This window comes from Megalops cyprinoides, chromosome 2 (genome assembly GCF_013368585.1).
Source record: "Megalops cyprinoides isolate fMegCyp1 chromosome 2, fMegCyp1.pri, whole genome shotgun sequence".
NCBI lineage: Eukaryota > Metazoa > Chordata > Actinopteri > Elopiformes > Megalopidae > Megalops > Megalops cyprinoides.
The window spans coordinates 47,810,297-47,837,801 of NC_050584.1; the positions used below are offsets into that span (position 1 = coordinate 47,810,297).

The 27,505-nt window shown below is 43.2% G+C and overlaps 1 protein-coding gene across 2 annotated transcripts in view; it reads right to left on the reverse strand.

Annotated features, from left to right (window-relative positions):
- Positions 1–27,505, reverse strand: part of fnbp1l (formin binding protein 1-like) — a 52,238-nt gene that overhangs the window by 16,046 nt on the left and 8,687 nt on the right. The gene's annotated exons all lie outside the window — the stretch shown is intronic.

Below are 27,505 nucleotides of genomic sequence, written 5' to 3' on the forward strand. Positions count from 1 at the left end.
CACACACACCCACGCACGCATGCACATTACATTATTTACATTTAGCAGACACTCTTATCCAGAGTGACTTACATAGCTTACAATTTTTACATGTTATCCATTTATACAGCTGGACATTTATTGAGGCAATTCTGGGTTAAGGACCTTACCCAAGGGTACAACAGCAGTGCCCAAGCCAGGAATCGAACCAGCAACCTTTCAGTTACAAGACCTGCCCCCACCCCCAAACACACACACACACACACACACACACACACACACACACACACACACACACACACACGCAGCAAAACAGAAAGCTGCTTAACCATTTTCACAGCTAAAGATGCAAATCCCTCAAATCCATGTACTGCACACCACAGTTTTGGCATAATTAATGCAATCTCGACCAACCGAGGCACTACAACTGCACAGATCTGAGAGCATCTGCAAAAGACATGAGCGGAGAGCCTCGGAGTCCTTCACAAATCAAAGTGCAGTGCTCTAAAGTTTCAAAGGGCTTTCCCAGCACAGGCATAAACAGGCCCACATGTGAAGGCTGACGGTTTATTAGCACTGCTTTTAAAATGTGTTTGTTTTAATCTATATGGAGATTTTTACAGATTCATCAGAACATGTGCATAACACCACATCATGTGCTTTTGCACATCCCATGAAATGAAGAGATGCATTAATACGCAGTGACGTCTACTGCACTATATGTGCTTTTGAAATATCCGCTTCAGCTATACACAAACATACACGCAATACACATAACACATAACATACACATAACAGCTTAAATTTCTTGGGGCAGGGGGCAGTGAAATGGTTTTTTGAAGTGAGAAGGTACAGGTGCTTAGGTCCTTCATGGTTTTCACAGATGGACGGATGTCAGTGAGTCTGGAACTAAACCTTTCAACCTGGTGAATTCTGAAGAGCTTGGGGTCATTCTCTGACGGGTACCCCTTTTACACTGATGGAACTTTACCAAGCAGAACACTAACAGAACAGCAGTCAGGCCTAGCTGTCACAGTGTGCTTGGTTTTCCATTACAAATTCCAGGCTGTGAAATGTGACATCACACAACTTTGAACAGGCGAGAGACACACTGTCAAAGCCAAAGGAAAAAAAAAATGCACATTCCTAGTGTACCTCAGCGTTTATGTCATAACCTAATATATGCTTCTGTGAGCTCCACTTTAGACTTATCTGTGTTAGTGTGGAGAAATCTGGGCGTGTGATGCTACCCATAACCCATACATAAGAAATGTAAAATCAATAGCTATAGCTACCACAAATTTATATTACTAGAGAGGACAAGACCAAAAATAGACTTCCAAAATCCAAAACACTTCAGAGTGGTTTTAAAGGCTAGCCACACCTCACAGAATATTAATATTTCCTGATTAGTGACAGCATTGCTGATGACTGATGAACCAGTATTAGGCAGCTTGTTAATCCCAACCCTGGCCTGGAGCCAGACAATGCACCAGCAGGATATGGATCCAGAATTTCAGAGCCGGTTCTTGCTCGGCCTGAACAAAACAAAACAAAAAAAAAAAAAAGCGAAAAATGAAAGCGTGCCCATGACTGGGTACCCAAGCCCTGGCTCCAGCAGCACCATGGAAAAAGGGCATGAGTAAATATTGTGTGTTTCTGTGCACCATGTGCTCACTCTCTCTCTCTCACTCTGACAGGCGACAGACCTGCACAGAGCCCTGGTTTCCTCCTGTCTGCTGTGCAGCGAGGAAGATGAAGACAGAGGGAAGGGACAGAGCGGATGTCCAGCGCAAGGATGATTGGATTAGCTAATCCCGTAGGGATCCCGCCGACAGCAGATTTACCCGACAGCCGGGCAGGCTGAGGTGCCAGCGTGGGCCACGACACCTCAAAAGAGGCAATTAATTCTGCAGGAAACGTACCACGTTCAGTGGAGAACTTGAGGCAGAGAATAGGAGCTGGATCAAAAAAGGCCTCTGTGTCAAAAGCACGCCAGGACCTCTCCGCAGTTTTGGTTCTTCACAGGATGATAGGCTTGAGTGACTCTGCTGAAATGCTGTTCGGTTCAGCGTGGCCAGTGGCCGTGCCTCTGGAGTCAGGTCTGATGTCGCTGCCTCAGAGTTGGGCCTGATCGGTGCCCTCTCCCCCTCCTCAGCGAACAGACACAGAGGTTGCACCTACGGCCCAGATCAAGCAGATGGCCCTTTGTCTATCCTGATAAGCTCTTCTAAGAGCAAAGACACGTCGAAGAAAGTCAGTTCAAAGTGCTGCGTATCTCTTCCACTGGCTCCTCCTCGCCTGCGAACAATGTGTCCAGCACTCTTGGCACAGGACTTTGCTCGGCAGACCCAGAGAGGTGTTTGTGGACATCGGCCAAGGCGCTTCCTCTGTGGGAGCACAATGGCCATGCTGTCCCCGCCGAACCTCGCTCTGCCGTTCCAGCCCTCTGCCAAACACAAAGTTTCTACAGAACACAAAAGGAAACACGCTTGCCGTGCCTCGATTACCAGACGGAACTGTGGAGAGTGATGGCTGGGACTCTGAGGGCTGCAGGGTGGGGTGGCAATCCGTTCTTGTTTTTTCCTTTCCAAAAAATAAAAAAAGGCCTTCCCTTGTTTACAGGACAGAGAGGAACACGCAATCACTATAAACTGGGTACACATCATTACAAGAAATTTCTAGAAACTTCTGTACTAAAGAGCAGGGGAGGGGGGTGTGGATTGTAATTCTACTTCTATCTATACAAATGAATCCAAATTATGATCGCTGCATGCTATGAAAGACAAAAAGCAAAAACATCATAATAATAAGACATGGCTATAGTGCAGAAAGCTCAGCCTTGTGAGAGAGGGAGGAAGAAAATGGCAGAAAGGAAAGGGAGAACACACAAAATAAGAGTGCAGCACACTCTTAGGTCCAGACACAACATTGTAATAAGAGGGGCATAAACCAGGGCTGCATCCCAGGGATTGGTGCTACAGTGGGGGTCCTGAGGACAACCAAGGCCACTGTGTGTCCACAGACCCCTCTGACTCACTCATCCACAATCTGTTCCTCACACAATGCAGACAAAGCTCTCAGATGTATGGAATTGATTTTTTTTTCCCCCAATCAGAAATCGTTTCCTTGTGGAATGAGTCAGCATATTGATGCCTTTTCCTCTGCCATTTGTGCAAGTTCAGAGCTCAGCTGTGGCGCATACATAAAGGCACCATATCTGCGCAGGCCGGGACGGGAACGACTCTCCACAACCGTCACCGAGTGACGTAAGTGACAGCGAAAACCCAGCTGGGAAGGGGAGAGCGACCGATCTTTCCTGATCCAGTTAAGTCTAGTTACCACATGCCAATTCCCTGTGGGTGCCCAGCCCTCTAGGAAACATATGGTCTGCAGTGCAGTGTATATTCAAGCTACTATCGGATATCCCAGATACTTGGCAATTCTTTAAATTTCCGTGACAAAGAAAGGAAAAAGAGCGACAGACACAGCCCATGTACAGCCTTAACAGAACATCTAAAAGTAACTGCAATGGTTAGATGTAGCTAATCAGATTTCATTAAACACCTGCCTGTTCAGACTTGCTTTACTGGCACAGCCTCATGTTTTGTCCCAGAGAGATCCGACACACTATTTTCAAGCTCTGCCTTTGGTTTGCTTTTCACAGTGTCAACAGTGTACTCCTTGATTGGAGTTAATCATTTGCTTCATGTAAACAACTGAACAAAATTAATTTTCAGCACATTTCCCTGTCTCTTAGGGCAGTGAATGCTTCTCTCCTCCCAACTCGTATGTTAAAACACGCTGCATCTGAAGTTGTGTGTCCCTTTGAGGGATTCTGTCCACTTGCTCTATTGACATTTTCAAAACAGCATAAGATGGAACACACAGATTAACAGTCCTTCAGTGATATTTATCTGCTTGTGCCAAATCAGACTTCATTACATTACATAACGTTACATTATTGTCATTTAGCAGACACTTTTATCCTGAGCAACTTACAGTTTTATCCTTTTATACAACTGGATATTTACTGAGGCCATTGTGGGTTGCCCTACCTTGCCCAAGGCTACAACAGCAGCGCCAACAGCAGGGAATCGAACCGGCAACATTTCGGTTATAAGTCTTGCTCTTTACCATTATGCCACACTGCTGCCCATTACATTTTCAAAGAGAGCATGGCACACGGACCCTGTGAATTGAGCTCGCCCGGGGTCAGAGCGGGCAGTTGTAACCTGCTAGCGCTCAGTTAGCGGGGTAAGCGAGGTGGTGCGTAAACGGGCAGCGGGCCTCCGCGCTGAGGGAGCCGCAGTGCATTACTCACGGCGCGCTGAGCAGAGAGCTCCAGCCCCGGGGCCCGCCGCTGAAGGAAATCACTTTACCAGCAGACTGGTGCTCTGCTCAAGTGGAAAAACAGAGCTCCCGCGTCTGTCCGCCGGCCATTATCTCCTTCAGCTCCGCGCACGGCCGTCCTCTTATGCACCACAGTGCGAATGCTTCAGACGCCTCTGCGGTGCACACGTTTAAAGATACCGACACAGCTGATGCTGCCATAACTGGAGATGATATTATATGGTATAGTGGTGTAATTGGCTTCCATTGCCTATTCAGGGTGCACAAGTTAACTTGTGGTAGGGCTGGAATAGTGTTATCTTCACACTCACTGGTCTGTGAGTGCTGTTAGCCTGGTCTGTCACTGTTGCTCATTCAACATCGAACGGATACATTTTGTTCTGTTGTGCTGGAAGTCGCTCTGGATAAGAGCTTCTGTTAAATGCACATAATGTAACGAATGGCACAGGAAGAGGCAGACGTTTCAGAAACGTGATGCCACTAGCTCCTTAACCTTGTGCGACCCATCTGAAAATATGCAACCCAACCATAACATATGTTTAAGTGTGACGTCTAATGATAAACTGCTAATTCTAAATCCTGTGAGCTGTTCTGGTGAGCATACAGATAAGAGAACTGCCTGAGAGAGAGAGAGAGAGAGAGAGAGAGAGAGACAGAGAGAGAGGGAGAGAAAGAAAGAGACAGCAGAAGCATAACCAGACCAGACTGTTTTCTCAACGTCGCATACTAAACATCAGCTCTCACGGGATTAAACGCTCAAAGGGAGCACTTTTGACCGCCAGAGCAGCGCGGCCCCTTTCTTAATGAGCTGTCCGCATGCACAGCTCCACCCCCCCCCCCCCCCCCAGCTGAACCGGGTCAGCTCAGGGCAACCCCCCTCCCCTGTCCCAGGCAGGGTTCACCTGGGGATGCCTGGATTGGGACCGCACACTTACCCCACCTACTAAGACAAAAAAGGTGTGAGGAAGCTGGCCAACACTGCTCATAAAACAAAGGAAGAGAAGGAACAACCCTACAAAAAAAAAAATCAATTTATTTTAAAATGCACAACAAAGAAACCCAGCCTTGGGCAAAAGCAAACCGCACTGCTGTGCGGCTCGCAAACACAGAGACGGGCAGGAGTCATCAGAGATTAGCGGTGGTAAGGTTGGGGGAATGTGAGCGCTTACCACAGTCTCCGTCCTCTACATCAGCACTCTAAAGACCCAACACCACAACACTGGTGTTGTGGAAACACTACACTCACACACCTATTGTTTCACGAGGTAGACAAAAACAGGTATCTATGCTCATTGGGCTGAACAAAGTAATCAGATTAGATTTAGATGGTCAAGGTAAAGGTATCGCTGGGGTGGCAGTGTAGCATAGTGGTAAGGAGCAGGGCTTGTAACTGAAAGGTTGCCCGTTAGATTCCCCGCTGGGGCACTGCTCCTGTACCCTTCGGCAAGGTACTTAACTCAGTATTGCCTCAGTAAATATCAAGCTGTATGAATGGATAACATGTAAAAACCGTAACCTATGTAAGTCTCTCTGGATAAATGCATCTGCTAAATGACAATAATGCAATAATGTAATAATGTATCAAAGGAGCATCAGTGGTTCATTTTGTTTGCCCTATCGGACATCTGGCTGCCATCCCAATGAGATAAGCATGTCTGATAAACCTGATGTGTTTAATGACACCACACTGTGGTGGAGCAGCCTTGGTGTCTAATGGATGGTTTCAATTAGACATTCCAGTTTGAGATCATAGTGAGACAGTGCCTAGAAGCCTCCTCCTATCCTCAGAGGGACCCGCGCGCTGCGCACTGTATGCGTGAGTCATTTTGCTCAACGCACGCTGCTAAATCTCAGAGCGATAGTATTCTCAGAACTTTCCCAGTAAATCTTTGGGGTGATGAGCCAAAGACTTCAGCCTGCGTCCAGCCGATCTGAGCGCAGTGTGTTGGTAGAGAAATAGCTCAGTGGCTACACACCCAGCGCGGAGGCCGCCTGTAGCCACTTCACTGGAATATGGGCCTCCCTCTGCTTGGAAAAGGGACGCAAATGTAGACAAGTGCTGAGGGACCACTCGCCTTGAGAAAAAAACATTTCCACCTTAACTATTCACAAAGGCTACCTGCAGATACAATCACAGGGCTATCTTTGGGTTCCTGAAAGTGGGACTACAGCACAGTTTAAGCGGTTGAGGCATTACCTAAGTATCTAATGGCAAAGGCTGGCCCAGCAGTCATCTGGCTGGCAGTGCTTAGATACACAAACGTGCCTGCAGATCAGCCTGGGCTTGCCTTCTAGTTAATGACCTTTAGGCGTGAATCACTATCCCAGGCTTCGCTCTCCATGTCATAGTTCTGTCACAAAGGCCTGATACTTTGCCTTACAGCTGAGCCATATCACTGCATGACTGGGCAGGAATCTGCTTCCTAGAGAAGGGTAGCAAGAGACTAACAATTTGGAAACACAGATAGGAAAAAAACACTGGAAAACTATTAGAAATTACAGACAGAATGTTTTCACTACATCTTGGTCAGAGGGCAAGATCAGATGAAAGTCCTCACTCTAGATCAGTGTTTCTCAATCCTACTCCTGGAGCCCCCCTGTCCTGCATATCTTCTATCTATCCTTGCTCCAAACACACCTGATTGAAATTAGTGTGATGCTCTTGATTTAATCAGGTGTGCTCAACTAATCAAAAGTGCCACTGATGAGTTCACTCAGGTAAGTAGAGCAGGGAAAGATGGAAAACGTGCGGAGCAGGGGGGCCCCAGGAGCAGGATTGAGAATCAGTGCTGTAGATGCACAGCCTTACCTATAAAGAAGCAAAGCTAAACAGCCCTGCACTCCAACGACAGAAATAAGCAGATAGCCCTAAATCTGTTTGACGATAAATAAAACTGTAGGGCATGCAAGGTTGAGAGATTCCTGCTTTCGCAGCGACAGCACGGAGCCACTTCAGAGCGCCTCCCACGGAGGCGGCTTCCTGTGGGTCAGCGGCCGGGCCAGGGGGAGACTCTCCGTCATACATGACTCCTGACAAGCCCCCCCGCAAGAAAGGCCCACTGCTCACCGCTCATGAATAATTAATTCCATGAGCTCATTCAGGGCCAATCCCCTTCTGGCTCCCTCGTATCCACACACTGTACAATCCAGCTATTGAAGCTCACCTTACAGAAACCTGAGTGCTGCACTGTTCTCTCTATTGAAAGACATAAAAATACGGAGGCAGAGGAGACCTTTCTTTGCAGGCTGCGTCCTGCTCAGTTTGACACTCCACACTTTCAGCAGCTGACGTTCTTGTCCCACTCCAGCAGCAGTAGTACAGGAAATGGGAATTTTTTGAGAACAAGCTTCCTCTGCCCCTGGTGTCTGTGGAATTTGTGGAGATTCTGAGAATGCCTGTTCAGCAGATCAGATTTCTCCCAGTGCTTCTCCGTTTCACTCTACAGCCTTTTTTCCTTTGACTGCAACATGATGTCTGAAGTGGGGGGGACACTGCATACAGAACTGCTTCGCTTTTTTTCTCTGTCTGTCTTACACCCCCCCCCCCCCTCCCTGCCGCAAAGCCAAGCTGTTTGTTTTTGTTGAGGTTTCATGTTCAAATTTCAGTGTAATTTCTGTGGTTTCTAAACGACCTCTATGATTCCTTTTCCAAAAAGTCCACTTATTTTTCCAGCCTGTATTATGCTGATCTTTCCCTCTTTACATCTACAACAGGAAACTTAAAATGTGTTACATTCAGATCTGACAAGCAGATAGAAAAATAGACACAAGCGTGGTGACCGGGACTGATCAGAAACACAGGGATATTCCCCTCATCCAGCTTTTACCTTTTACCTAAGAGGAGAGGTCTTGCATAAACAAAGACAGGTTTCTAGGGAGCCTATTGAGAGCACCTTAAGCCGGACCACTGTATAGAGAAGCCTTCAAAAAAAAAGCCAGTAAATAAACACAGGAGGATGGAGGAGAAAGCTAAGTCCCCAAGGAATACTGTGCTTCTAAATATGGAGAGGCATCTCCTTGGGTCACAAAGGAAAACATCCTCCCTTGGAATAATGTCAGGAAGTGATGTCATTTGTGAACCAATACACAAGGGCTTGCCTGGCAGCAGTAGGCCTCGGTCTTTACACACAATACATTATAGATGATGTACATTAAATATTAAACGGCACATTTCACAGCACAACTGAATTACATAAATAAACACAACGGAATAAAATCCAGGCTCAATTTGCATGTAATTTGCTGCGGGAACAATAGACTGAAGACATCTCGTGCAAAGGGGGAGGGCGCGACAGCCAGCTCAGTGTGCCTCTGTAAGAAGCAGGGATGGTTTTGAAAATGTCGCCCTGTCCAAAAGGCTGACGACATCCTGGAAAGGCCGTGGGGCACGCAGGGTGTAAACGTCGACAGCGACACGACCAAACCAAGAGCGCTGGGGCTAACCCACCGTCTATCCTCCATTTTAACTCACAGAGCAATACGTGGCAGTTGCACTGAAGGAACAAATCAGAAATGCAGAGAACAGCAGACATAAATTTCACATATGGCCTCTTGCAGCAAGCTACAACTGTGCCCCCACAAATTCAGCGGACCGCTCCCTCTTTCACCCTTGCAGGCCGGATCACTACACAGAGCAGGCCATACCCCTGCACTACCATTCAGATGCTAAGATTCTATTACTGCGGCTCATTTTCTTCAGTAAGCAAAGTACAAGAAAATTCCCTGATGACAGAGGTTGAATGTAAGAGGCCCTGGTTGTAAGCATTTGCCAGCTCTGGAGTTTACCACATCCTCCCAGCAACCTGCTGCCCTTAATGAACTGCCCAGGGCCATGAGCCGCCTCTCCCCTTTCATCGGTGTTCTGCCCTCATAGGGCCAGGCCTCATCCAATCCCTGCCAAGCACGGGCTTTTGATGTGCTAAAAAAATACAGCAGAAAGTAAAGAAAAAAAAGTATCTCATATCAGGTTGCCTGCCTGCGTGCAACATTTATGACTCGGGTTAGCTGATACGCGGTTGGCCTGCTGTACTCTGGCCACTGAGGTGACCATGGAGAAAGTCTGCCGTGCCGCGCTGGAAACCCAATTCTCATGCAGGAGGGCACGTCGACGGGAGGCCCGGGACGGGACTGGGGGATCACTTTAATCCACTCTGTAATAAAGATGTCGCATCTCTGTCTCATGCTTGTATACTTTACATTCACTTTTTTTTTTTTTTTTTTTTAAGTCATCTGGGCTACGTATTCTCTTTGCTAAATGATTACTTTTACAGCCAGGCTATATGACTGGCTGGAGACAAAAACAAAATGTCCGGTAGCTGGGACGTACTGATACTTTTGCCATCCAGCTGATGCTAGAAAACAGGAGAAATTCCATTCCATTGCGTTGGCTGTTTATCAAATCAAGTTTTGTAAGTGAATTCGATTTGCCCGGATGGAGAAAAGTTCTGGTGGGGAGGGGAAATGCTGATGAGCCCAGGGATGATGATATAAACAATTACTCGGCGGTCCTGCAGTTCCCGGCAGTGGCGTTAGCGTCTGTGCATTCGCCACCACCCCTTGGCGGGTGAATCACCGTCTGCTGTGGGACTCGAGCTGAGCCTGAGGACTCAGGAGAGGCTCACAAGATTCAGACTGCAGTCACATGCTGTGATTCCACCGGGCAACTGAGGAACCTATTCATCGCCATTCATGCCTCATCCACTCATTAGCAACCTACATCCTGGGGTCCTCTACTTCTAGGTGGCTGTGCAGAATTAATGTAGAATCATGTACAATGCAACAGGAAGTACTAACTTGTGTCTGTCCAGCCCCCTCTGAACACTCAGATGCTAGTTCCTAAAATCTTGAAAGTCACTGTAGAGATACGGGGAATCCAAGATGTAAAGTTCAGAACTAATCAAAGAGCGAGTCATGCTTTTTAATGTTTCCTTTCTACCTCCCCAATTCTCAGTTCAAGGTTTAGAAGCCAGAGTACCATATAGGCTAATGCAAAATATTTTAGGAGCTTTAGATCAGTAGACATTTAATAGAGAGAGTTTACTGTGTTCTAGAACAGCCTGACCCATTTCAGAGATAGGCTGTCAACGAGAGCAAAACGTGCAGTTCTGTTTACGCGTTTTCTAAACAGAGCAAGTACGGATTGCACAGACAACGTGTAAGTAAATGTAAGGAATTCAAATTTATAAAAGCGACACCAAAAACATGCTTAAACTGACAATTTAATACGGAGTCTCACAACTTTGGCAGTACAGATTAACACAGAGAAATTGTTACAGAGTAATAAAATAAGACATAAAGAACAGTACGCTTGTACAATTGTGCTCTAATGATACTAAAATTAAATAAATGAAAACAGGTGGGCAAAGAATGTTGTAACACCAATATTGTGATTAAAATGAAATAACATTAAATGTATGAAACCATACTGTAGCATAAACTAACCCACAAGTTAAAGTAGTGAGGTGAGGAGTTTTCTACATAAATTTTAATGCTGATATTGAATCATATGGGAAGCATTTCACAGCTGGGAGGTACTGCAGCTAAACTGTCCCTTTTATGAATGGGGGCAGAAGCTAGCCAGAGAAGATACATGAAGTCTCCTAGTGATTCAAGGAGTCAAGCAGGTTTATAGGAGATCAGGAGCTAGTGCAAGCCTGATACATTAAGAACAGCACTTAGAAAATAGTCTGCGATGTGACGCAATGCTAGAACAAGCAAAATGTGACATTTGTTCATTTTCAGAAGGATTTTCACTACAGCGTTTTAACAAGTCGGAAAGGGTCTAAGATACTGTCTGAGCAACCTAATATCAAGGTATTCCAACAGTCCGGCCTTAAATGCATTTTTTATCTTATCTGATCATTTATTGTTCATCTCATTGATAGAAAGCATTTCACTTGGCTATATTTCACACTTCTTTGGAAATGTTGTAAGACTCATGAGAAAGATAAAGATTACTATTTACTTCAGATTACTATACTAGGAATTACAGAAAAAAACAATACTAATGTTTGACAAAGCCTGTCCCTCTTGAAATTTAGGGTTTGAATTTATTCATTTGAATTAGGCTGCAGAAAGTTTTAAATCACCTCTTTTGTTTTCCTGGGTATCTCTCTCAGTGTAATCTGATGGGACTTCATCATGCTGCACAGAAGCATAAAGATGCGTGTCATTTCCATACTGGTAGCAACATACTCCATATCTATTAATGTCTCCAAGTAACATGGTGAAAAAAAACTTTTCCAAGTTGTTGGATGCCAAATGCCACCATATTTGATCAGACATACAGCGTTACGTGTGATTTGTTTTATTATTTTTTGGAGTCAACATCCCCACGAACACTGACTCTGTAGTTCGCCCAAAAAACTACAATAATAGCTGATAACTCCTCCATCCCCCTGACTATTACTGCCATCTTTACTAATTACCAGCATAATCTAGATGCTGCAGCTGCCTAGCATACTCCCTTACCTGTACCATTACCATTAGATACATGGGATCAAATCCTCATCTGAAATGTTACTAGTGGTTATGCAATTTTAGAAAGGAGGATTTGTTAGGCTATCATTCATTCTAAGATGCCCGACAAGGGAATATTTGAAAGTGACCTCAAAATGACCTTCTTTCTTACTTACTTTATATTTACTTAGATAACATTACTGGCACAAAATCAGACCATACAGATACAATGTATGGCCACTACTTCTAGGCTGACAAAGGAAAAACAGAATGTTTTTACACAAAAGATTAACATTTGTTGGAAATAAGGGCGCCATGTCTTCCGTGATTCAGTGGGGTCAATGGAATTTAAACCAAGAAGCCGCCATTATGAGAGCTATCAACACAGGCTCTATGGAGACGATAAACAATGGCTTTTTGTAACATAAAGAATCTTTCTTCTATGATGGCTAGTTCATAGCCTCTCAAACCCATCCTAAAAACAAAAGCAACACTGTGGTGGATGACTAAACTACCCTGAAGTGGAGGGACAATGAATGTGTTTTTCCCCTCCAACTCAAAAATTCGATTGGTAGAAACTGAGCCTTGAACATGACTCTGACCATACATATTTACTTAACGTATATATAATCTTACTTCTATAAGTAAAAAGATTATATATATTCTTACATACACACACACACACACACGTGCGCACAATGTAGAGGACATCAAATTGTGTGACATGCATGCCAGTTACAATACACCAAAATAACATTCTCAATGCAACTCAACCAGCCCCTAACAGACAATCCCTGCCAACAACTCAAGGTCACTCGTTGAACGTGACACATTGACGGACAATAACAAACGAGATGCATTCTCTGGGTTTCATATTTTATGTCATATTAATGGACATCCAAAAGGCACGCGGCATCTCAGAGGAGGTTAAAGGAGACTGGGCTTTCATTGTGCGTTTTCATCTCTGTCTAAGGTTGCTGGAAAATTAACAATAGATGCTACACAGCAACACCGCTGTAATCATAGGGAGGAGATAAAATGCTCAACACACACATAAGGTATATGAAAACTGTCAGCACACACTTGGACTCCACACACAGAGGACAGTGAATCGTAGTGACTGAAATTATATTCACATCAGCATAGTCACTGCAATTTCCACTTTTTAAATAAAAAGAGTTGCGGGAGGTTTTTTTTAAATTGGTAATTTCATCCATTGAGTATTCAATAACTGAGAATAATAACAACACCCAAATGAAAGCAATTATTAATATCTACAATAAAACTGTAATAACTAAATTATGAAAATTCAGATGGTTAGTGCAGTGGTAATGTGTGTTAGTAGTAATACTGGCAGAAGAAATTCATTTTCTTATTTCTTCAAATTCCTTCTTCCTATCTTCTAATCAGGCTGAAAATTTTTCCAGTCCTGATTTTTCAGACTCTGACTTGAGGTCAGTGCTTTACTGACAGGTCTATGTGATGTGAGCGAGACCACAGTTTTAACAAATACTGCTGCAAGGCACAAATGAACACAAGGTCAAAGCAGCACTGTCACAAAACATAAATTGAACAGATAACACACTTTAGGAGGGGGAGTAGGTAAGAAAAGCTTTTTTTTTTTTCTTTCTTTTACTCAATCACATTTTACTCACCAGTCTGTGGCTGTCACCAACAATTACATGAGAGGGGAGTCTATAAACCAAACAAACTGTGATATATGCACATTAATTTGTAAATATATAATTTGTATTGCAACTTATACCATGCATATATACATATATTTACACATATGCACTTATCTTTATGAACTATATTTGATGAATTTAAAACATTTAAATACATGTGCAAATGTTAGAAACATACTGCAATACATATTCCTTTCCTAACAAGAAAACAATTTGCTCATTCTTCCTGAAATGATGATGTCCATTTTCCAAAATTCAGATTTTGGAATTCAGATTCAGCAGATGCTGAATGGTGAGTGTTTCAGCAGAATTCTGATCAACAGCATTTTTTAATCGATTCATTAGAACGGTTACATATTTCTTGGCACCCAAGAATAAAGGTTCAACTTCTAAAACAGTAATTTCTCAGTATGATACAGTTAAAAACCCACTGTCCTAATGAAAAAGATTCACACAATAATTCCTTTTCTGAGAAAACGGACTCTGTGCACTGACAGGGCTTCCTACCGCCAGCCTCTTCAGTCAACGGGCACTGGGACAGGCACAGTTGACCCGAGCACCATATGAGTCTGAGCTGGTGAGCTCATCATTGCTTACAGGCCAAGGAAAGACATCTGACAGGTTGCGAGCACCAGGCAGGCTCCCCAAACCCTTCAAATGCGCAAAGCAGAGCATCTGCTGTTCACAGAACAGAGAAGAAACACACACAGACACACACACGAGAACCCCCCCCCCTCCCCCTGAACACACGCATTATCATGACACTGCATTGTTTATGCCTCAAAGAAAATCCAGATCATATTGACTTGAACACACCACTGTGTCAGTCCTTATTAAATACACAGTCTTGTGATATAGTGAATGCAAAAAGGATCTACGCATTTGACTATTCGTGACGGTATACTCACTGCCTTGAGGCATGTGACCAATTATATGCGAGATAGAATCAGTCTGTTTTTAAGCGTAACCCCATAGTGGCCTCCTATAAACTGGGACAGCAGTCAGTGGACACTTTAAGGATCAGTCTGAGAACTTTCAGTGAACTCACAAGGGCTATCAGAAGACAAAATCTCTTGTGTTTATATGCAGTTAATCACACAGGTTGTGCACAGTGCTGCTGATCCACACCGGCTCCACTTTCTGCGGACAGAATACACTGACGGCAATCTCACACTCAAACACAAACAGAAATATCGGCTTGCGCACAAAAGCCTCTGTTTAGGATTCTATAGCCTTATGTTTATGGATCCACACAATATACAGACTGGGTGGGTGGAGTTCTTCACAAAAGTGAGAGGTAGAGGTGTATATTTTCTACACTAATCTGGCTGCCAACAGCATGCACGCTTCACACAGCAGGCCTCAGTTCTTGATCCACAATACCACGGTTAGGTTTCACAGGAACATGATCCCATTGCTTTCTGCACAACACCACAAAGCTGTCCTACATGTTGAGAGGCTTTTAAAAGCCACTGTTCAAAGTTCAACACTAAAAAAGGAAGTGAGGAAGTAAGTAAGTAATTGTCAGTTCAGTTCTTCATAGTAAATGCGGCACTCACAGCCAGCAAAGGTCACAGAAATGTCTGTACTGTACATTCATACATGGAAATGAAAATGTCAAACAAGCTTATGTGAGTTTTATTAATACTAGGGGTAGGGCTGGGTGATTAATCGAATTTTATTTTCAATTACGATTTTGGCTTCCAACAATTATGAAAACGAGATAATCGAGATAAAATGATTATTGTGCCGCATTATTTATTGAATATATATATAATTCAATATGTGTGTATATATTTAATTTCGCTCATTTTTTTACGTTTTTTATTTGTTTTTCAGTTGAATTATATTTAAATTTCAACAAAATCCACTGTTAACCCTTTCGCATGTAACTTATTTTTATGCTATGTTATGCACGTTACGTTACATGGTTCGTTTTGTTTTCATTAGCATTATTAAGCTTCTCATAGTTTTCAGTTAGCATTTGCTATATTTTTAACGTTAAATCGCCGTTTCCTCAAAGCTAAAATTAGCTAGAATTTTTCCAATCTAGTGTGCTAATCGCACCGATTTTAGCATACGCGCTAAACGGCAAATCACACCGGATGTTTCCAGTCAATGAGTAATCGTGTTAAATAATCGTGATCTCAATACTGACCAAAATAATCATGATTATGTTTTGCCATAATCGAGCAGCCCTAACTCGTCATACACTTACTTTTATAGCACTTTTTGTACATTTGCAACACCAAGTGTTTTTACAGAAACAATTAAAGGTAACAGTAAAAATAATAATACAAGTGAATACCATACATCAGAGGAAGTTCTCAAGAAGAAAACATATAAATAACTGATACTATAAGAAAAATGCAATAAAAATATGTACAAAATATAATGCACAGGAAAGAACGTTAAAGGATACAAATGTTCTGCACCATATATGTCATCCATACTCAATATAATCCACATAGAGCATTCACTGTTGTTCCGCATTCACCTCATCAGTGTTCAAGCCGTGTTAACACTAATACTTTGTAAGGGCCAATAAGCGTGGCGTCTGGCAGCTTAATAGTGGACCCCCATTTCAACTCTCATTCATTATATACTACATCACTAAGTATATCAACTCAAGGAGTAGACAGGATTAATTGGGGGTACTGACCAAGGGTATCTACGGTGTTCTGTAACTGTTGATATCCTTGGCAGCAACAGCTGGATATCATGCCACATATCCACTCAATCGATATAGAAACTGTTTTACGCAGGAAGTCTGATACCGGTATTAGGCTGCATTTAATACAATCAACCTCGCTTGATAAGTAATGTGAGAGGAGGTGTATGGGAGCAGCACTGCAGAGGAGACACACCACACTTAAAATAGGACCCTTCAATTAAAATAATGAAACCCACAAAGAGCAATCAATTATACCTCTCCTTCAAAAGGCAGCATTACCAAACTACCCCTTTAAAGTAACATGCCATCATGTAGATATAATAGCATGTACAAACTGCAATTTGTCCAACACAATCCACCCGCCACTTTCTCCCTCTTGACGGTCTCACCCTTTCAGGCTGCCCCTGGAATTGTCGATCTGGCACCAGGAGGCCGCCTCCCTTCTCGCGCCCGTTTCCAACTGAAGCCGTCACTGAAAGTGGGAGCACCTCAGACAGCACCGCCACTCCCGCTGCTCTCCCCTCTCTCTCACTCCCCTTCATCCCCTGACTGGGGTGCCGCCACCGCTTACTCATTCCTACATCATGTACTTTACCCTATTTATACATTTAATGTCATGGCTTAAGGATATCCCTGGGCTAAGAAAATCAGCTGTGACAATCCTATTCGTGTACACAACAATAATTACTGCTGTTTGCTTAACCGGTGTTTTTTTCAGCTTGGCGAACAACCACTGTGTTACTGCCTGTACTGCTTGTTGTCTTCTTCACTCATGTCATGTGCACTCAATATACCTTGCCATAGTGGCCGTGTAAGTCACTTCAGATAAGAGTCTCTGCCAAATACTAATGTTAAAAATAAAGTACATGTTACTAAATATAGTGTTGAAATATTATTCAACAGTGTTCAAGTACAAAAACAAACGTGGACATCAATACGTCACGGTGTGAAATGAACAGCTGGTCATTTGGCCTGGTGCCCTTTTAATACAATTAAGCTCTCTTATAATGATTGTTTTTTTACATAAATATTGATGAGGGTCTGTTAGTGTCCTTGCGTAAATGAATGGATGTCTCATCTTGCACATGTTATTCCGGTAACTTGCGCACTGGGTGTAGGATCATGCGGGTGCAGATACGGAGGGGCCAGGCAGGCCAGACGGATGTCTGCAAGGCCAATTCACGAAAGGCCTCCTGCAGACAGAGGGGAATGTGAGGACGCCTCCTCACCACTAACACTCCTTCTCCTTCTGCGACTACAGTTACATCCACTGAACTGTCCCAGACAACACTGTGGGGGTCACAGAGAATTGACTCGATTTTCACAACGAAGGTGATCTGGCATAATCTCATTGTTATTTTTCCATTACTACTGTCATTTAGCAGATGCTCCTATCCAGAGCGACCTACATAGGTGACAGTGTTTACATGTTATCCATTTTTACAGGTGGATATTTATTGAGGCAATACTGGCTTAAGCACTTTGCCCAAGGGTACAACAGCAGTGCCTTAGCGGGGAATCGAACTAGCAACCTTTCAGTTACGAGCTCTGCTCCTTACCACTATATTACACTGCTGCTCTCTCTCAAACAGATTCATAATTCCACAGAGATACACAGAAAAAGACACACACAGACACACACACACAATTACAGAGGGAACAAGGCGAAATATCCAGATCCAGACATCATGGTTTAAAGCTGAGGGATGAAGAAATTCAAACTCAATCAGCTAATAGGGGTGGTCAGAATTTTATCTCCTACAGCACAGTTCTTAATCCAGTGTGTGTGCATCTGTGTGTCACCTGCCATGTCTGATAAGCATGAAGCCAGATAAATTTTTTTTTAAGTTCCGCTGAATGCTCAAGTGCTACAGTGGCCCAAAGTTTGTTTGGTTAAAAGGGTGAGGCGTTTCAGTGAAGTGTAAAGTAAATACCACATGGGAAACAAAGTCCCTGCTCTGACCGAGAGCTGAGAGAGACCAAACAGGGAGACATCATCAGGTTACTGTCCTGAGATCAAACGGAAACGGAACTGACTCCCCAAAGCAGACATTCCTCTGCAATATGCCTGTCAGCTCTGCTATCTCTGGGAGGCCAGTAGGCACGGCACACAGTTCAATTAGATGTTTGCACCTTCTGCGCTGTCACCACCAGACTCCTCTTCACTTTTTTATCTAATCAGTCCTACAGCACTGGATAAGGAAGAACCACATCCAAGCACAGCAGAATTGACTTTCCTGAGGCAGAATGATTAATAAGACAACCAAAAAAACATTTAAAAGGAAAAAAAATGCTGGGAAGTGAGTACACATGACTCACCCGCCATATATGAGTGATATATTGGTTATACATAGCCCACTCACCGACCGGCTGCACTTAAGGTCGTCTCCTCCGACTGCCACCTCACTTCCTGTCTTTCTGATGTAACGTTACAAAGTGCCCCTTGAGCTGTGAACAAGGGAAAGTCATCCCATTCCCACCCTGCTGGGTCACACGGAGAAAACGACCCAGCTGACATGACTAATAACGCAGGGCTCGCGCTACTAAAACCATTGGCTTCCTTTACGGATCCCCACCCGCAAAAAAGTCTCCAAACATCCGCTATCAATTAAATTCCAGCAAGGCCCGGCTGGAGAGGGACGGAGTTTCCTTCCTGACATCCCTTTTCACTTAGCGCACAGAGGACAGGCTGGGAGGAAGGACCGAGGATGAACAGCACATGACACTGCCCGTGCAGTGCCTGGTTGACCGCTGGCTGTGCTCGGCTTCCATGGGTATTATAAACTCCATGTGGCAGTTCGCAGCTGGGGCTGTTTTCACCTACTGAAGTGGCACTAATTAGACCCTCCACCAGAAAACCAGCCAGGTAAACAAACAGACAAAGAGCCATACACAGCTACACCAGAGAAAGGGGAACTTTTTAGCACCGTGCAACGGCCATACACAGCCATTATCACCTGAAGTAACTTCTGTCCCCTGCTGACAGTGCCAGATTAGAAAATGTTCTTGTACAGTCTTAACAATATATGCGACTCAGGCTTAACCATGTTCAGGACAGGTTTAATCAAAGGGTGAAATTATAATTAACACAACACCATTAACAATGGAACTGTGACAGATGTCTTTGTAAAGCAAAACACACATGAGACATGATTGAAAGTAAAAAAACAAAATTTATTATTGATATGGAAGAGCAGGTAACTGGGAATTAGCAGACAGGCATACTCTAAATATTACATTTTACATTACATTTTTCATTCGACAGATGCTTTTATCAAAAAAGTGACTTACATGTGGAAGTGGACTTGCAAACAGAACAAGAGTTTGAGCATTAAGAATTTTGATAAACCACTTGAAACACGAGAATTACACACATCTGCAAAGATTTTATTTGAACACTTCATTTAAAACATCCACTCTGAAAACTGGTTTTGCGAGGACAGATGACGCTCTCCTTTAAAAAGAGGAAGCATATCTGAAGCTCTCAGATTCACACAATGCATAGAACCAGGCTACACCAATGCAGACTGGATAGGTCTAGTTGCTCTGAAGCCTAAAACCAAAAACACATTTATTCTCTGATTCACCGCATAGCTTAAGCTGCATGATTGCAAAGAGGCAATCCACTGAGGTGCAGCCATAAAACAACAAAAACAGCAGAATGCAGAGCCTGAAATGGTAAGTCGGCATACCACAAAAACACCAGCCCAAAGCAGCAGTGCACCAAACACAATCCAAGCACAAATCACTTGACACTGCAACAGACAGAGAAATGCAAGCTGCTTTTACTGCATTCACATGTCCAGCCGCTAGCTAACATTCAGCAAAAACAGCCAACTGATTTTTACTGCATGATGTGTCAGTTTCCTGTATGGAGGATGGATGGATTCTCTGATTCTCTGAACTCTTACCACACTATAGATGTTTGACATTTTACTGTTTTTTTTGGACGTTGGCACTAGCTGATGTTTTCTGACGCATGGGTAATTGCTTGCTGTTAGAAATGCAGACACTTGCAGGTATAACACGTTGGATAACTTGGCTATGGGTACATTCAAACGATCAAAATGAAATGTCATCATTAACACTCAGCATAGCCATATGTTTGGACTTAAAATTGTGAAATATGAAGGCGCTTTAAAATAAGACAGAATATATTCAGTAAAGCACTGTGCAATTCCCGAGGTTGAATAAATACATTTGTGCATGGTAAATATATTTACTATTTACGGTGAGGCTGAATGATTGTTCACATTAATATTTATGAAGCCCAATTTCCACTTTATCCCAGTATTTGAGTATTTGAGAATTATTTAACAGTTGACTACTCATGTACCACAACTGTGGAAAATGTCTAATAATTATCCTACATACAGAATAACAATAAGATGATTCATAACAGAAAATAACATACTCGCAAGATAAATGCACCAGAATGAAAAAGCAGTAAAAACAAAAGGCTAACAAAAATTAAAACTGGATAAAATGCATAAAACTGCATTACTGAACAAAGCCAATGATGACCCGAGACAGAAAAAACAACAGGATACTGACAGGATCAGAGAATCTCTGGACTCATGGTACACCTCCTGAGGGCTCTCACTCACTGGAGGGGGTGACTGAACCCTGGGGGGCAAAGAAAACCCGCTTCACCCTCATGTCCCTTGGCTCTGCTCCTGACATAATTCAGCTCCCCTTTCCACGCATGGTCTTCTGCACACAAAAACCTAATATGGATGTGAAACTGTTTCCAACACAATAGCCAGGGTCAGATCACCATAAAATAAAAACTTCCCCTTATCGCTCATCTCACAAGGTAATTGTGCATTTAAATTTAAAAGCGATGTGGGTCTGTACACTTAACTGTAATGTTTTTGATGCACCGAATATACAGTTGTGGCCTTTTATCCCTTTGATACTTTTATCCCTTTGATTAATTGCTCCCCCCCCCCAAGAAAGAGACAAACTAAAATGTTTCACTTAAGCTTAACTTGGCGGTTCTGCCATTCTGTGCCCCATCCCTGACAAACAAGTGTGTGACCGCATTCCACAGGGGACCGAAACGCCGTCTTGCACCAGAGTCATTGTAACGCCACACACACAGCCCGACAGCTTCTCCACAGAGCGGAATAATCCATGAACTTCAAAGCATTGTACTTGCATGCCATTTCCCCTTACTCCCGCAGAATGAAGGGTTATGAGTATCTCTACCCCATAAAGTCAAAAGAAAAGTGAAGCCTATTCAGATGAACAAAATCCAACAGGATCATGTTTCCATGTTAGAGGGGACAGAGGTGTACATGAGGAGTGGCAACTTCTTGTTTGTTTGCGTTTTTTGCAGTGCATTGTAGAGGTTTCAGCTGCACTAGTCCAGCTTGATGTTGCCAGGGAACCACACTACTACAAGTTCCTGCCTGCACAGGTGTCCTTGTTCACCGTCTCAGCCTACAGATTCAGTAACCCATTAGTGAGACGCACTTGAAACAAAGGTGTGTGATGGGACAAGATCATTTTGAATTCTTTCTCTAATACTAATTAACAGTGAAGCCAAGCATGTGCCAAAAAACATGGGATTTCTCAAAATTAGTCTCTATTACAGGGGTGGTTAACTGATGGAAAATTAAGCAATTTCATGGATAATAGCACAAATGTAAGCAGCCTCCCCATTGTCCTGTGGTTTTATTTAGACTTTTCAGAGAAATGCATCATTCAGCTTCAAATACACAGATGGGAGGGACCCTCTGCAGAATTCCATTATTTACTGACATCTGAGAGTCACAGAGAGAGAGGCACTGTGCTAGGCCCTCATACTCTGTTACAGCCATTTAATACACAAACTACTCTGTTCAGCAATACAGCTCCATTGTCTCTGGTAGGGGATCTTCTGAAGTACACAGAAGTACCTGTGGCTAGTACGCCCCCTGTTATGCTCCTCTGTTGCACATTCAAGCCTTTGTAGACACACAGGTAGCCCCAGTCCACCCTATTGCCTTCCTCAGGGTCACCATGACTAGCAAAGCCTGGCTTATGGACTGCTTGGTAGACACTGTAGATGCATCTCACGCATGGGTTACCTACCACTGCAGCTCATCTGTCAGACTTGCTTTTAGCCCTGCACATGTTTCAAAAGTGGAAAATTATTTTAATGATTGGCAAAAGCTTTATTGAAATTATTTTAAAAATGTATCACTTCATACACAATAGCGTGCTCTTACTGGAGGCTGAAATGTAAAAAAAGCTTCTGCTGCACTTAATTGAGGGGTAGGTTTTGCCAAACACAGAACAAAACATTAACTCACTCCCCTGTCAAATGATTTACTTAATAGCTCTAGCGTGGTATCATGTTCAGCAATGCCTTACACATAAATGGCACTGCTGTATAGAAGGTATACAGCCAAAACAGACAAAACCATACAATTAAACTCAAGAGATTTTTGTGCTCATGTTCCAGTAGTCTGAATTGAATATATCGAATCCAAAATCCTACAAGGGATTTCTGTTACCCAAAGTAGCTGAGAAGAGCACACTGTGTAAGAAAATTGCCGTGTGGCATTAAAACTGCCTGAGAGACTAATAGTGTAGCCTGCGTACAGAGTAAGGTCTCAGGGCTGATACGTTAGTATGCAGGTCACTTAAAAACTGCCTGAAGCCTTCGTTTGTTCGCAAAATGTGTCCTGTTCCTGCCTGGCACATTCTTTTGTTCAGAAAGGGAAAAAACCACACGTACAGTGCCAATCAGAGGGGAGATACAGGGCATAAGAGCCACCCACAGCATTTGAAAACTCTTCCCCCTTAAATTAAGTGCTGCTGATTCCAAGTTGTCATCTTAACAAAGGAGAAGAAAACAGTCCAGTACAGTTTATACGTTTTTTCTGCCTCTTTTTTTTTTGTAAACAGACCCAAACTATTAGTCAAGCTGCAAGAGGCCCTGTCTGCTTGAATGGGGAGTCGGTGAACAATGAACTCTGTTACCCTTCCATCCAGATCCAGCCAAGCTCCCAGAGAGCCCGAGCTGGAGCTGAATGCATTTTCCATGCTCGGAGAACAATGGATGCCAAACACTCGGCGCTTCCCGTTAAAAACCGCCGCAGCAATGCAGAGAAACCCACGGCCGGTGTGGCATCCTCCAGCCACAGAGCTGCCACATTCACAGGCCCTTTACAATACATTACATTACTGACATTTCACAGACACTGTTATCAAGAGCGACTTACACAGGTAACAATTTTTTACATGCTATTCATTCATACAGCTGGATATTTACCAAGGCAAGTCTGGGTTAAGTACCTTGCCCCATGGGTACATCAGCAGTGCCCCAGCAGGGAATCAAACCAGCAACCTCTCAGTTACAAGCCCTGCTCCTTACCACTATGCCTTACTCCCACCCCTTTAGGCAGCATTGCTTCATTACACAATTTTCTGTCTGTTTCATATGGTCTGACCAATATGTCGTCATCCCTCAAAGTATCACAATGGGTTTTGGATTATGTGGTCTAGTGACTGATATATGGTAGTATACTTGGCTTCCCTTGTCTAGTCAGGCTGTGCAAGTTAACTTAGGGTAGGGCTTGAATAGTGTTATGCTCACACTCACTGGTCTGGGAGTGTTGTTAGCCTGGTCTGTCACTGTTGCTCATTCAACTTGAATGGATACGCTTATTTTCTATTGTGCTGGAAGTCGCTCTGGATGAGCATCTGCTAAATGAATTTTATGTAATGTACTGTAATTTCTCCAAAGACGCTAACCTCCGTCGTTTTCACACACAGTAGGTGAAGGTCACATGGGTTTTTATCAGGAGTGCCATCCTGGAATGCAGCTGGGAGGCGTGGCACAAGCAGACATGAGCACTGCTGGAGCTCTGATTTTCAGAACACCTGAGCTTGCACTCTGGCCTGGTTGTTTTGTACACACTGGGAACACAGCGTCGTGTATCAGCGCGTGAAGCGACGTGGAGCTTCGCACACTGAATGATAAGGATCACTCAAAGCACTGACGAGATGAGCAGTCCTCAGACCTGCGTGAGCCGCACACAAGAGCGTCTCCCGGTCTCACATAATAACCCCCGGGAGTGCATTTTATTCTACTTCCCCCTTCCTTCTTTTCAAGGCGAAAAAAGCACACACACCCTCCCTGTGACAAAGAGGTGCAGATAAAGTTTCAAACTCACACACTGCAGAATGGGTTTAATGCTGGAGCCCAATTAACCAGCTCATTAAGGCACTCCTAACGAAGCATATCCCTGGGCCGGGGGGCAACAGAGAGAAAATTGACTAAAGACCACATAATAGCATTTATTCAAGTCTTGAGGGTTCGCTGCATTTCCTCAGGTGCATTTCAATGAGGAGGAGAAGGATAATGATTTTAAATCTCCATTTTAGTACTTTTCACAGGGGGGGAAGCTGGCAAAAAAAACTAACCAGCATGTGACAGCAGTGACAATGACTGTACTAGAGAATTGCTGCCTTGTGACGAATGTGGACTTTTCTGTGATTTCCCAAACTATTACAAACACGACATTCTCTCCAATGCATTCGTGGTACGATTACTTTGGTTTGTCAAAGCTTCGACATACTCAAGTTTGCCATCAAAATGCAAAGTTTTACCCACATGAGTAACCACTGCTTTGGTTCAACAAGGTTCGTAAGTGAAGAAATGACCTTCAAATGGTTTTGTGCTGTTTACCCAAAACAACAAGGACCTAGTTTTGTGCAGCGTTTCCCACAGACATGATCGTGGGTAAGGCGCTAAACATTTCAGTTTAGGGTGCTGTGAGTTGTTGATGGTAACAAGGACAGGGTACAGGGAGGAAAATTACCTCTGTGGGGTGGATGGAGTTGGTGGACATGAAAAACAACTTATATCAAATTACTCTATGGAAACAATCCGTTACTCATCACAGCAGACCAATCTTGTATAATCCGTTTCACCTTCAACTGTTTTGCTGGACATGTTGATTGAAATATTTATTACACATCAGCAGCATGTATTACATGATCAGCATGCTTGATACAGAAAGGAGGTGTTCCATTCTTATCTGCCACCCATTAAATGACTTCTCCCCTCCAATGTGCTGTTATGCAGTGATCTCCATCTCTGAGAATACAGACATCTACAGACGTCACCACTATTACGGTTTCACTGATAAAAATCTGTCTAGCTTGTTTGGGCATGTGTGTAGCTAGGTCTATTAGCCCACTAGCTAAAGTTTGTTTACACACTGCTGCTTCTAACATTACAAATTTACTGGATGAATTCCTCTGATGAATGCTTAGGTACAGACAACAGCTAGCCAACTGTCTGCATCAGAAGAGCAGGAGGAGACTTACAGTAGAGAGACGCACTGTCAAAATCAAGTCATCAGAATGTGTGTGTGTGTGTGTGTGTGTGTGTGTGTGGGGGGGGGGGGGGGGGGGCATTTCTGCACTGACATATTTCCATGGAACAATGGCCTGTCACCCGTTTTGGCACCGCCCAAACTTCATATTCAGCAGAAAGCATTGTTTCAATCACTGCTGCATCTATTTGACTTGAAGGTGTTTTTGTAAGGGAAGTTTGCAATGCAATGGCGCTAATATATATGCACCACGTTTGAATAAAAAAAAAAAAGCTCTACTTCTTAGTGAGCTTTTCTGCATTGTCAAAAATTTAGTGATGACAAATGGGCTTGCAGCAAGGCACCTGGATGTACCACAAATTCTTGCCATTGAGGATAACCTGCCATGGTCTACAGTGCTATGTGCCGTTTCCAACACACATACGGCAACAGAGTAACAGTGAAGTGCCCCAGACGCTTTTCATTACCAAAGCATATCAAGTGTCCCGTTTCTGAAATTATGTAAAATATCACTTTACACAGCCTATAAAGCCCTTATACTTCCAAATATTAAGGCAGCTGAACAGGTGAGAGCACCTGGCAATTACCCATTTACACATGCAATTTTCCAACTACTGCGCCACACCATGAAAGTTAGAAAAGGTCTCCACAAGTTTCTCCACTACTGGCCAGCCCCTTTGGGCAGGAACCAACTGATAAAATATTTGCCTTGTATCCTTTCTGGTGCTATTTCAGTGGGACTGAGGCCACGGAGGGGTGTTGGTTAACAGCTTAGTCTACAGTAGGTACGACTTAGTTGATGACATCACATAAAATTGCCAGATGCCCATCTGGTTATTAATTACAATTTCTCACACTAATATAAATATAGAAAGCTTTTTAAAAAATCGAATCTGCATTGACACTATTGCGGAAGAAACAGCAACATAACCACCATTCAATGAGTAGACTAAAATATGAGAGGCCTTTTTTTAAACCTGTGCTTTTGTGTTCTTGGGAGGGAGACTTAACTGTTCTCTATCATCCTCTGGGCATAATTTCTTTTTTTCTCCACTTTTCTGCAAAAGAGCTAGTGTCTACTTGTCACAAGACGAAGTGTCATTTCCCATTTCCCAGAGCAGCTCTGTGGCAGTCCCTGATGATGTGAAGTACTTTTTGAAAGAGCTAACATAAAAAAAAAGTTTCCAAGCCCTGCATATTTACAGTTTTTTCTACAGTATGTTTACAGGTTTCTGGTGATGCAGGAATGCAGGTATTCTGCGCATTCATTTAGTACTAGCATTACAACTCCTCCTAGGTCCTATGGTGAACAATAAAGTTGCAAATGGGTTACCACAGCTCTGCTAATGGAGAACCAACAGAATAACCACTTCAACAGGACTGCAAGCTAAGTTCAAAGCTACAACCACTGTTAAACAGGGTTCCCACCCATTTTCACTGACAAGATTTCAAAACTTTTCCATGACTTTTCAATGACCTTTAATGAAATTTCCATGACCTTTCACTATCTACAAGTACACAAAATTGCGTACTTTACTCCACAGGTTGGTCCTAATTATTAAATGACAATTAAACAGCAGTAAATTGCATTTACTGTCAGTCACGTTGTTATCAGATAAATCCAGAGAAGATTTTGGCCACTAATGTTTTCGATAGAATACGTCCGTCTCGTAGAAATAGAACAATTTGATCACCATGATGTCTGACATCCAAAATTAGATTTCCTATTCATTTACACTACTGGGGACGTGGTGAATGATTTGGAGGGCGGAGCTCAGACTGAAGCTTCACGAAACGAGATTGGATAAAATGTCTTTTCTCCCCTCACTCTCTGTTACCACACTGTTTAATGGGAGTAGGAAGCGATCGGATTTTGTGACTCACATTAATCCATAAAATATACAATAAGATATACTTTATCTCCTACGCCCCTGATATGACAAAATCAAATTTCATGACTTTTCCAAAACTTTCAATGAATTTACTGAATTCCATGACTTCTCCAGGCCTGGAAAATG